The sequence below is a fragment of the Bos javanicus genome, chromosome 18 (genome assembly GCF_032452875.1).
Source record: "Bos javanicus breed banteng chromosome 18, ARS-OSU_banteng_1.0, whole genome shotgun sequence".
Classification (NCBI taxonomy): Eukaryota; Metazoa; Chordata; class Mammalia; order Artiodactyla; family Bovidae; genus Bos; species Bos javanicus.
The window spans coordinates 56,931,199-56,943,477 of NC_083885.1; positions in this window are offsets into that span (position 1 = coordinate 56,931,199).

Sequence of the window (12,279 nt, forward strand, 5' to 3'; positions counted from 1 at the left end):
AGAGACACAGATATAAAGAACAGACTTTTGGACTCTGTGGGAGAAGGCGAAGGTGGGATGATTTGAGAGAATAGCATTGAAACATGTATATCACCATATGTGAAATAGATCGCTAGTCCAGGTTCGATGCATGAGACAGGGCACTCAGGGCTGGTGCACTGGGACGACCCTGAGGGATGGGATGGAGGGGGACGTGGGAGGGAGGGTCAAGATGGGGAACACATGTACACCTATGGCTGATTCATGTCAATGTATGGCAAAAACCACTACAAATTGTAAAGTAATTAGTCTCCAATTAAAATAAATTAATTAATTTTTAAAAAACCATTTGAAAATGCAACAAAAAAATATGGGCAAATATCAATGAAATGAATGGGGGAAGAAAAGAAGATGAACAAAACCAAAAACTAGTTTAATTTTGGAAAAAGGTACTAAGATAAATTGACTTTTGGCAAAGCCAAATAGGAATAAAAAAATAGGCTAAGACTTCTCTGGCGGTCCAGTGGTTAAGAATCCACCTGCTGATGCAGGGAGCCCGGGTCCTGCAACTAGTGAAACCCACGTCCCCAGAGCCTGCACTCCGCACAAGGAGAAGCCTCCACAACGAGGAGCCTGCAGACCGCAGCAGGAGCAGCCACCACGCGCCACAGCCAGGCACAGCCCGCAGCAGCAACAAAGACCCGGCTCGGCCGAAAATAAAGTCATAAACAGACTTAAAAATAGGAGGCAGGCTGCAGATAGAACACAGACTGTCAGAGTGAATAGTCTGTGAATAGTCTGTGAATAGTGAATAGTCCACGGGCCAGGGCCGAGATACAAAAAGGTGCGAAATAGTGATTATGACTGTCAGTAAAGGAAAAATATAACATGCTAAAAATTACACAAAATAAAGAACTTGAATAAACCAATAAGTAATGAAGTATATGAATTTATATTCAAATAGAAAAAAAGAAAGTAGAGGTGTAAAGACTAAAAGGGAATAGAGAAAGCTGTCATTATTTGAACATGATATAATTATATACCCAATAAGACCAATGGAATGAACAAACTGTGAGAACAAATAATAAGAGATATCGCAAAATCTCCAGTTGCAAGGTTAACCTACAAAAACCAATTCCTTTGCTTTACACCAACAATAAACAAACATACAGTGTAAAGATACCATTCACCGTCTAAATGAAATCTAGAAGCCACATAGGAACTAATAAATAAGAAGATGTAAGATTCTCTGGAGACAACTTAAACTCCAATAAAGGGCCCCAACGTGAATTGAATAAAAGCAAAGACATGCTATGCTCTTGGTTGAGGAGATTAAATATTATACTGATGTCAATACCTCACAAATAATTTATAGGTTCAATACAGTTGCAAGCAAATTTCTACTCGGATTATTTTAACAGCTAAAGATCCTGATGCTGGGAAAGATTGAAAGCAAAAGGAGAAGGGGGAGGTAGAGGATGAGATGGTTAAGTAGCATCATTGGCTCAGTGGACATGAACCTGAGCAAGCTGCAGGAGGTAGTGAAGGATAGGGAAGCCTGGGGTGCCACAGTCCATGGGGTGGCAAAGAGTGGGACGTGACTTAGCGACTGAACAACAAAATTGAGATTCACATATCATACAATTCACACAATTAAAGTGTACAATTCGATGGTTCTTAGTATACTGAGATATGTACAACCATCACCACAGTGAACCAGAAGATTTTTCACCATCCCAAAAAGAAGCCCTATACCATTCAGCAGTCACCTCCCTATCTCCCTGTCTTCTTCCAGCCCTAAGAAACCACTAACCTATTTTCTATCTCTGTAGATTTGCATTTGGGGATATTTCCATATATATGAGTGGAATCATATAAATATGTGGTCGTTTGTGACTGGCTTCTTTTACTTAGCGAAATGTTTTAGGTTCATCCAGGTAGAGGTGTGTATGGGTACCTCATTCCTTTTTATGCTGAATGACATTTGATTGTATGGACATATCACATTTTGTTTATTCATTTGATGGACCTTTAGATTGCTTCCCTTTCTTGGGCTGTTATGAATAACACTGCTATAACAAGTCTATAAGATCTGTGAACATTTGTGTTCATGTGTCTTGGATCTATGCCTGTTGTTCTGAGTTGCGAAGTCGTGTTCAACTGTTGTGGGACCCCCCTGGACCATAGCCCACCAGGCTCCTCTGTCGATGGGTTTTCCCAGGCAAGAATACTGGAGTGGGTTGCCATTCCCTTCTCCAGGAGATCTTCCCAACCCAGGGATTGAAACTCTCTCTCCTGGATTGGCAGGCGGATTCTTCACCACCGGGGCCACTCAGGTTCTCAGGATTTGTACCTAGGAGGGGAATTTCTGGATCATATGGTCCCTCTATATTTAACTGTCTGAGGAACTGCCAAACTGCTTTCTACAGTGGCTACACCACTTTATAGTTTACATTCCAACCATCAGTGTATGAGTGTTTCAGTTTTTCCATAACCTTGCTGACACTTGTTACTAACTGACCTTTTCTTCTAGCCATCCTAATGGTATGAAGTGGTTTCCCCATTGTGGTTTTGATTTGCATTTATCTAATGACTAGTGATGTTACCTGATGGCTCAGTGGTAAAGAATCCCCCTGCAACACAGGAGACACGGGTTCAATCCCTGGAGAAGATCCCCTGGGGGAGAAATTGGCAACCCACTCCAGTATTCTTGCCTGGGAAATCCCATGGGCAGAGGAAACTGGCGGGCTACAGTCCATGGAGTCACAAAAGAGTGGGACACGACTTAGCAACTAAACACCAACGCCAATGATGTTAATATTTTCATGTACTTTTGGACCTAAGTGTATCTACTTTTGGAGATGTCTTTCAGGTCCTTTTCCCATTAAAAAAAAGTGGGCTGTTACAGATAAACAATGAAGTCCTACTGTATAACATAGGGAACTACATTCAATCTTCTGGGATAAATCATAATGGAAAAGAATATGTTAAAAAGGAATGCATATATGTGTATAACTGAGTCACTTTGCTGTTCAGCAGAAATTAGCACAACATTGTAAATCAGCTATACTAGAGTAAAAAAATTTTTTTTTTAATTAGGCCCTTTGTCTTTTTGTTATTGAATTGTAAGAATTTTTTATGTATTCTTATTCTTCTTTTTTACTTGTTGCCTGGGGCTTACCATATACATTTAAATTGATCAGCGGCAGGTTCAGATTTACACTAGGTTAATTTCAGTGAGATATAGAATTGTCACTCCTATATAGCTCTATTTCCTCATTTTCTCTTTCTGTGAAATTACCCTTCTACATATTAATGCTACAAACCCAACAGTACATTGTTATTAATATTTTACAGTCTGTGATCATTTCCTCAGTCCAATATCGCTTTTTCCCCACTTGCCTCCTTTGGTTTTTATAGGCAGATAGAGTCGGACACGACTGAGCGACTTCACTTTCACTTTTCACATTTATGCACTGAAGAAGGAAATGGCAACTCACTCCAGTGTTCTTGCCTGGAGAATCCCAGGGGTCGCACAGAGTCAGACACGACTGAAGCGACTTAGCAGCAGCAGCATGGGTTTCCCATGTGGCTCTGCTGGTAAAGAATTCGCCTGCAATGCAGGAGACCTGGGTTTGATCCCTGGGTTGGGAAGATCCCCTGGAGAAGGGAAAGGCTACCCACTCCAGTATTCTGTTCTGGAGAATTCCATGGATTAGTCCATGGGGTCACAAAGAGTCAGACACGACTGAGCAACTTTCACTTCATTTTACTTCATACTACATTTCTATATGTGATAAGCCAACAATACATTAGATATGTATCACTTTATATAGTTGTTTTTAAGTGAGTTGAGAGAATACAGGAGAAAAACTATGCATTTGTACTATCTTCTATAATTACATAATTGGTGGTGATGGTGGTTGAATCGCTGAGTTGTGTCCAACTCTTTTCCATTCTCTTCTCCTCCTGGCCTGTGTAATGGTGTCTATAGCACCAATGACTGTTATGACGTCTACTAAAGATCTTCTATATTTGGGTTCAGTATTTTAAACTTTTACTCATTTATCTTTGGCTGTGCTGGGCCTTTGCTGCTGCTTGAGCTTTCTCCAGTTGCAGCAAGCAGGGGCTGCTTCCACTGCACAGGCACGGGCCCTAGGGCGCATGGGTTTAGTTGTCCCATGCTATGTGGAATCCTCCCAGACCAGGGATCGAACCCGTGTCCCTCTGCATTGGTAGGCAGATTCTTAACCACTGGCCACCAAGGGAGTCCTTGGTTCAATATCTAAAAACATAATGTGTTTAGAAGATAAGACTTGCCTATTCATCAGGTCAATTCATTTCGCTTTCTTGGGTTTTAAAATACTTAAAGTATAAAAAGGGTGCAAGGGGTTTTGGGGGTGATGGAACCATTCTGCGTCTTGGCTGGGCTGGTGGTTACACAGCGTATGCATTTGTCAAAACCCTAGAACTGAATTTAAAAGCGTGGATTGTGCTGTATGCAAATAATGCTTTTGTGATAAAAATACTTACAGTAGATTTTTTCCTTTTCCCCTCCTCGTATTAGGGATACAGATTTGACAACCGTAAATTTAAAAGCTCTGTGTATAAAAAACAGCTCATGTTAAAATTCAAAGAGAAGAAACAGACTTGAAAAAAAATTGTACAGAGATAACATGTGACAGAAATAACGTTAATAATCTTATAAAGTGACAGAAAAAGGGAACACAACAGTTAGATTCCAGGATGCAAGTGGGCAAAATATGTAAAGAGACAGTTCCCCAAAGAGAGAATTTAGGGAGTAAACCAGCCTTACAGGAAGACAGTGTATCACACAAGAAATCAAAAAATTCCGGGGACTTCCCTGGTGGTCCAGTGGTTAAGAATCCACCTGCCAATGCAGGGGACACGGGTTCGATCCCTGGTCCAGGAGGATCCCACGTGCCATGAAGCAACTGATCACGTGTACTGCAACTGTTAACCCTTAAGCCCTAGAGCCTGTGCTCCGCACCAAGAGAAGCAAGCCACTGCAAAGAGAAGCCCGCTCACCACAACTAGAGAAAGCCAGCTTGCCGAAACGAAGACCCAGCACAACCAAAAACAAACAAATAATTAATTTAAAGCAAATAAATAACTTAAAAAATTCCAATAATACCCAGGGAAAAAGGGTTTTTTAAAAATAATTTTATTTACTTATTTTTTCCTGTGCTGGGTCTTAGTTGCTGCGAGGGCTTCTCTCTAGTTGCAGTTAGAGGGATCCTCATTGACCAGGGATCAAGCCCACTTCTCCTACATTGGCAGGTGGATTCTTAACCACTGAGCCAACAGGGAAGCAAGCCCTCAGGGAAAAATTTTTAAACTAGAAGACCCAGAGCTGGTAGGAGAGGCCTGCTCTGTTTTACATCCATCCTTGTGGAAAACAAAGGTTAGGTCTTTTCATCTTTGTGGGCAATCTGGCTTCCCTAATAGCTCAGTTGGTAAAGAATCTGCCTGCAAGGCAGGAGACCCTGGTTCAGTTCCTGGGTTGGGAAGATACCCTGGAGAAGGGATAGGCTACCCACTCCAGTATTGTTGGTCTTCCGTTGTGGCTCAGCTGATAAAGAATCCGCCTGCAATGTGGGAGACCTGGATTCTATCCCTGGGTTGGGAAGATCCCCTGGAGAAGGGAAAGGCCACCCACTAAAGAGTCGGACACGAATGAGCCTCTTTCACTTTCTGGGAAACCAAAGAAATAACCCTAAATATGGAGAAAAAGCTTTATCCCCAAAGAGATTGTTTGCAGCACTATCTGTAAGAGCAAAACACGTGGTGAGGAAAAAAAAAATGTTTGTTCGGGTGTTCCCTGGGGTGTTCCCTGAAAGCCGGTGGTTAGGACTGCTGAGGGCTCGATCCCTGGTTGAGGAACTAAGATCCACGAGCTGGCCAAAAAAAACAAACCACAGTGTAGCTGTGATGGTGGTGTAGGGGCGGGGACAGGGAGAAAAACTTGAATTTGTGCTGGATGGAATTGCGTGAGAATGTCACCATCACTGCATGGGACACTCTGATTTTTTTTTTTTTTTTTAAAGGTTGAAGCATCTATAGCAGTGGGGGAAATACTTCTGGAAATCAATTATGTAGAACAAAGCTACCCACTTGAATATATTATACAGGATTTCACCACTGCAGGAAGCAGTCCCTGAATCCAGGCAGAGAGCAACCTGGTGAGAACAATTAGCATCTTACCAGCTGCCCGCAGTGCTCCCCTTTGGGAAAAGGAACTGACTTTGATAAAGCAGAACATCAGAAAGGTATCATATTTGATCTATTCTAAGAATTACACTGCCTCACATCTTGACCCGTCTGAAACCGGGAGGCATCTTCCAACGACCGGCACCACAGGATCGCTCCTGGCAAGGCACGAACTCCTGCAGAAGGGCTGTCTGAAGCCTGGAAGAAAGTCCTGCAGGGCAACTCTGAGCCCCCGGGACCCAGCTGGGTGTGCGTGGGGGGATCAGTCATGAACAAGTCGTGTTTGGAAATGCCCTGGAAATAGAAATCAGTAATGGGCCAGCGTACGTAATTGCAAAGCTGCCTCAAGAGCCCAGTAGCAACGGGTTTTTTTAGTTTTCCCAGGTCATTTTTAAAGAAACACTGCCTCACCAAATCTAGACAGAGGATGGTGTTGTTTATAATATATGGACATTACTGATTCTGGTGATCCATAAGAGTTGTTGTTCAGCCGCTTAGTTGTGTCCAACTCTTTGTGACCCCATGGACTGCAGCACACCAGGCTTTCCTGTCCTTCACTATCTCCCAGAGTTTACTCTAACTCATGTCCATTAAGTTGATGATGCCATCCAGCCATCTCATCCTCTGTCATTCCCTTCTCCTCTTGCCCTCAATCCTTTTCAGCATCAGGGTCTTTTTCAATAAGTCAGCTCTTTGCATCGGAAGAATTGAGTCCCCTCAAAAAAATGTTATAATATTTAGGAGACAGTTGGAAATGTGAACACTGACAGAACTTATTTTGTATATATTGAGGAAGTTTTTCATTACTTTTTAAGTGTGATGGTGCTATTACATATTTTTAAAGGTGCTCTTCCTTTGAGAGACGTAAGTTGGAATTTTTGTAATAAAATGGTGTATCTGGAATTTGCTTCCAAATAATCCGGTTGGAGAAGAATGGACAGGAATACAGATGAAACGAGATCGCTGAGGCTGAGTGATCAGCACATGCGAGGGTCATTACACTATTTTGACTACTTTTAATGTGTCTGAAAATTTTCAAACAACAAAAGAAGCACTCAATCAGGAAGAAATTCTACAAACACTTAATTTCTCTTATAGTTTCCTTTTTGTACAAGCGTGAAATTCATCTAGAAGAGATCTTTCAATAAATATAAAGTAACATTCTGAGTTTGGGCTTCCCTGGTGGTGTAGGTGTAGGTGGAGTAGGAAATGGCAACCCCCTCCAGTGTTCTTGCCTGGAGAATCCCAGGGACAGGGGAGCCTCGTGGGCTGCCGTCTCTGGGGTCGCACAGAGTCGGACACAACTGAAGCGACTTAGCAGCAGAAGCAGGTGGTGGTAAGAAGCATTGTGCTTGTTATTTTACAGGCTATGTCTTTTCATTGTTCATGGAGCCCAGCTGACTGTAATAGTAACTGAAATATTTGCTCACTCATGTCCAGTTCTTTGCAACCCCATGGACTGTAGCCCACAAGGCTCTTCTCTCCATAGGATTCTCCAGGCAAGAATACTGGAGTGGGTTGCCATTTCCTATTCCAGGGGGTCTTCCTGACCCAGGGATCGAACCCACATGTCTTACACCTCCTGCATTGGCAGGCAGGTTCTTTACTGCTAGCACCACCTGGACTGCTCAAAAAGGATCGAACCTGGATTTAGTACCTTGCTCTAACTAACTGAGCTAACTGGCCAGTTGGTAAAATGGTATAGCCTTAAAAAAATGGTATATATTAGAACTGCTGAAATGCAGCTGATTAAATGCTCTGCAGAAGACACACTCATGTTTATCCTGACAGCTGACAAGTTTTGAGCACTTTCTGTATGCCAGACACTGTTCTAGCGCTCTGCAGGCAATAATTAATTTCACGGTCACGACAGCCCCAGGAAGCACAAAGAGAGGGGAAAGCAGATATAGGACTGAGGGAGGGCCGTGCCTGCCAGAGGGAGTGACGAGCTTGTTAGGAGCACAGTCACACATGTACTTTCTAGGCACTGTCTTTGCAATTACCCAGGTCCTCCATGACCTGTGTCTGTGGTCACCATAAGTTCAAGGGCGCCAGCATCATCTGGAGGGCAGGGGGTGGGGTGGGGGGGAGATATTAAACATTGAGCTTGGATATTCAGAGCCGAATTCAGAGCTTAATCTGCTTGGACTGCTGTACCACAATACCATAGTTGGGGGCTTATAAACAATAGAAATTTATTTCTCACAATTTCAGAGTCTGGGGAGTCTAAGATCAAGATGCCAGCAGATTCAGTGGCTGGTGAGCGCTTCCTCCTGGTTCACACTCTGCCATCTCCTTGCTGTGTCTTCCTTTGGTGAAGGGGACCGGGGGTGGGGGTGGGGGTTGCTCCCTGTGGCCTCTATTATAAGGGCACTGATCCCATTCATGAACATGCTACCTTCATGACCTTATCATCTCCTAATACCATCACATTGGGGGTTAGGATTTCAAGATAAGAATATTGCATACTAAGTCACTTGAGTTGTGTCTGACTCTGTGCGACACTACGGTCCATAGCCCTCCATGCTCCTCTGTTCCTGGGATTCTCCAGGCAAGAATACTGAAGTGGGCTGCCATGCCCTCCTCCAGGGGATCTTCCCAACCCAGGGATCCAACCCACATCTCTTATCTCTCCTACATTGGCAGGCAGGTTCTTTACCACTAGCACCACTTGGGAAGCCCTTAAGGATATTGGGAGGACACAAATATTCAGCCCACTGAAAGCCTCAAACTGAAAACAACTCAAACATCCACTAACAAGAGAATGCCTAAACACACTGTGCTATGTCCATACAGTGGCACGCGGCTGCTGCGGCTAAGTCGCTTCAGTCGTGTCCGACTCTGTGCGACCCCAGAGACGGCAGCCCACCAGGCTCCCCCATCCCTGGGATTCTCCAGGCAAGAACACTGGAGTGGGTTGCCATTTCCTTCTCCAATGCATGAAAGTGAAAAGTGAAAGTGAAGTCGCTCATTTGTGTCTGACTCTTCGTGACCCCATGGACTGCAGCCTACCAGGCTCCTCCGTCCGTGGGATTTTCCAGGCGAGAGTACTGGAGTGGGGTGCCATCGCCTTCTCCACATAGTGGCATACTACTCAGCAATGAAAAAGGAAGCATTTCCTGATACACAGCATGGATCAATCTCAAAACATTGTACTGAGTGAAAGAAACCAGCCATAAAGATAAAAGCATTGCCAGATAAAATACAAAATGTCCAGCTAAAGTTGAATTTCAGATAAACAACTTGTTAAAAAGCATGTCCCATGAAATCTTTAAATAAATTATTTTTACTTACCTGAAATTAAAATGTAACTAGGCATCCTGTATTTTCACCTGTTAAATCTGGAAACACTAAAAGGATTATATATTTATATGGAACTTGGAAAAAGTTTTCTGATATAATCTATAATATTAGAAAACAGATTAGTGGCCATTTGGGGCCTGGGGGAACTTTGGGGAACAAAAATGTTCTAGCTCTTAATTATAGTGCTGGTTACTTCTCTGGTGGCTCAGATGGTAAGAATCTGCCTGTTATGTGGGAAACATGGGTTCAGTCCCTGGGTCAGGAAGATTCCCTGGAGAAGGGCATGGCAACCCACACCAGTATTCTTGCCTGGAGAATCCCATGGACAGAGGAGCCTGGCGGGCTACAGTTCATCAGGTTGCAAAGAGTGGGACACAGTGGAATGACTAACAGTTTCTCTTTCACGTGGATGCATGTATTTAGGGGGAAAAAACGAATGTATGCTAAGAATGGGAAATTTTATTATATGTAAAGTAAACCTCAATGGAGTTTATTTTTTTGACAGACTGACAAGGTTTCGTGTGTTTTGTTGTTGGCTGGGCTTATCCCCATTCAACATTTCTCTCTGCTGAAAGGCAATTGATTTTTTAAACTATTGGACCTTCCCAAGGCTGACTTCTTGACTTCCTTGACTTTCTTCTGGGTCGATGAAAACATTTCACACTTCCTATTCTATTTGTTGGGAATCCCTTTTGTATGTTTCTTTCCCATATTTGTGTTTTCAGCTTTATAGGTCTGCTATTTTCTCTCACTTTCAACTAAGGCAATTTTGGTGCTTGGTTTTGGAAATTCCAGCTGTCCCAAATTGCTGATAAAAGAAACCTCAGCAAGATAAAAAAGAGAAAAGTCTCTGCTGTCCCCAGGGCCTTTGCACGTGCCGTTTCCACTCTCTGGGACACTGCTCCCTTCCTCTATGGCTGTTGAAAACTTATCAGCCTTCCGATCTCACCCTGAGTGTCACTTCCTCATCAAACCTCCAGCCCTGATACCATCTCCTTTGTTGCAACCCTCAACAAGTGTTTCTTCAGAACTCTTAACCCCATCTGTAAATAATACATTTGTTGTCAGTGTATTATTTCATGTCTCTCTCTCTCAGTACTCAGAATTTCCTGGAGGCAGAATTTGTGTGTCTACCCTGTTCTCCCCAACATCTAACCCAGCGCCTGGTTCATGGCAGGTGCCTAACACATAGTCAGTGAAGTTTGAATGAAAGTGGCTGTTTCCCACGTGTATCAGTTAGTTTTGCCGCCAAACAAACCACCCCAAAACTTAGAGGCTTAAAACAACAACCATGTCTCCTGCTCATGATTCTGTGGGAAGTTCTGATGTGTTGGGCTTTGCTACAAATCCCTACTGACCCTAGGAATCTGGGGGAACTCCTCTTAGAGCTTTGGATTCTATGGACCACCAACCCCACGCATCAGAAAAATTAGTAGGGAGGACATGTATTTTTTATGTTGGCTTATACAAAGCCAACTGTGGACAGTGACTGCAGCCATGAAATAAAAAGCCATTTTCTCCTTGGAAGGAAAGTTAAGACAAACCTAGACAGTGTATGAAAAAGCAAAGACGTCACTGCCAACAAAAGTCTGTATGGTCAAAGCTATGGCTTTTCCAGTAGTCATGGACAGATGTGAGATTTGGGCCTTAAAAAAGGCTGAGCACCAAAGAACTGATGCTTTCAAACTGTGGTGTTGGAGAAGACTCTTGAGGGTCCCTTGGACAATAAAGAGATCAGACCAGTCAACCCTAAAGGAAATCAACCCTGAATATTCATTAGAAGGACTGATGCTGAAGCTGAAGCTCCAATACTTTGGCCACTCATTGGAAAAGACTCTCATGTTGGGAAAGATGGAGGCAAAAGGAGAAGGGGGTGGCAGAGGATGAGAGAATTAGACAGCATCACTGATTCAATGGACATGAATTTGAGCAAACTCCAGGAGACAGTGAAGGACAGGGAAGCCTGGCGTGCTGCAGTCCATGGGGTCGCAAAGAGTCAGACACGACTGAGCGACTGAACAAGGAGAAACCTTACCCACCATTGCATCCACTATTATTTCCTAAGAGAAGGTCAACTGGAGCTCTCCAAAGTAGGGATAAGCAGGCTGAGTTTTCTTCCTGAGGTGGGGTAGGGCGCTGGGGTGTTAGAAAGGACATACAAGGGGGGCTGGAGTGGTACAAAATGATCCGTCTGGAGCCCCTCTCCTCTTAGCCCCATCAAGCTCCCAGCCTCCACAGTCTATCAGGACCCGCATCTACTGATGCTTCGTGGGCTCTGATGTTGATCTGTGGGGCCACCACGATTCTTGCTCAAGACTGTTTCCTGGATCTTATCTGCTCCAAACTCACTGACCATCTTCTGGCCATATGCCCCCTGACTCCAATACGGGCTCAAGGCTGGAGACTTCCCAGGACGGACGGAGGAGACAGAGTTTCCTCAGCCTGACACCCCTGCCCTCGGACACGGGAAACGGTCACGCTCACGTGGAACTGGTATTTGGAGGGAAGAGCCTCAGGGAGCTCAGAGGGTGGAGGTGTGACAGCGAGGACAGGGGAAGCGAAGCAAGGAGTTTGGAGGAGGTGGTGGCGGCAAAAGAGATGAAAAGCTCTGAAACACCTCCTCCAGGTGAAGAGCTTTCTCATGCCTTTCATGTCGGCTCCACCAAGAAAGAGACATCTGTTTTCATCACTGCTGCTCCCCTGGTGCTTAGAGCGTGTGACACACACTGTGGGCTCAATGAGTATTCTTAGACTTTTTAATGAATG